General features: G+C 46.5%; 1 protein-coding gene across 1 annotated transcript in view; it reads left to right on the top strand.

The window, feature by feature from the left end:
- The window catches only part of LOC119592471 (phosphatidylinositol 4-kinase beta-like), a gene marked incomplete in the record, with an annotated part of 27,204 nt that overhangs the window by 16,033 nt on the left and 10,337 nt on the right, over window positions 1–834 (top strand).

Here is an 834-nt window from a genome sequence, read left to right on the forward strand (position 1 = left end):
CTTTCCGCTGCCCTTTCGTATTCGTGTTTGTTTTTTTGTTGTCTCGGTAAGCTTGTCACATGGAGATCGGTTGTACTTAACGACAATAACACACTGCGTCATAACACTCCGTGCATGGGGCGATGGTTTGCCTTTTGCAAGCAGAGCTGTAGTCGCCGGCTGTTTGCATTCGCGATCTTTCTCGTGTTTCACCGCTACCTTTTAATGTTATTGTCACTGATTACTAGATAGCTGTGACTCAAGCCAAGTGAACGCGGTTATTAGAGGAAGTCGCGTGAACTTTTCACCGGGTTTTGGGTCGTTTTCAAGATATAATCCTTTCAAGTGATTCCCTACCGAGACTATTGTGAGTCAGAAGTTGTTTTCGTGATTATAATCCGTGTCACTAGTCAGCATAGACGAACATCCGCTGACGGCATTGTTTTAGTCATGATGTCACCGTGCAGCGTTGCTTCTATTGGCTGACAGGATTAGTGACGTCAGTGAAACCCTACTGCTATTGGCTTGCCGTTCGAGTGATGATGTCATGGATTTTGTGACGCACCTGAAAATTCTTGCTATTGGCTGGAGAAAGTGGTGTCGTCACCGATGACATCACGAAAGAGTTTGACATTGCGGGTAGTTGCTGCTGCTGCTTCTTCTCGGAAAAGTGTTACTCAGGTTGAATGGAGACCAAGGTGCCAGCCAAAGTATAATGTTGACGTTAGCGATCTTAATTAGACAGCCAATCCGCGGAAGAAGTGCTCAAGGGAAGCCATTCACACTAATAGGTAAATTGCATGACTGTAAAGCAGCGGCGGCGGGGTACAGGACGAGGGGGAGGAGTAAGGTAGA

This window comes from Penaeus monodon, chromosome 30 (genome assembly GCF_015228065.2).
Source record: "Penaeus monodon isolate SGIC_2016 chromosome 30, NSTDA_Pmon_1, whole genome shotgun sequence".
Taxonomy (NCBI): Eukaryota; Metazoa; Arthropoda; class Malacostraca; order Decapoda; family Penaeidae; genus Penaeus; species Penaeus monodon.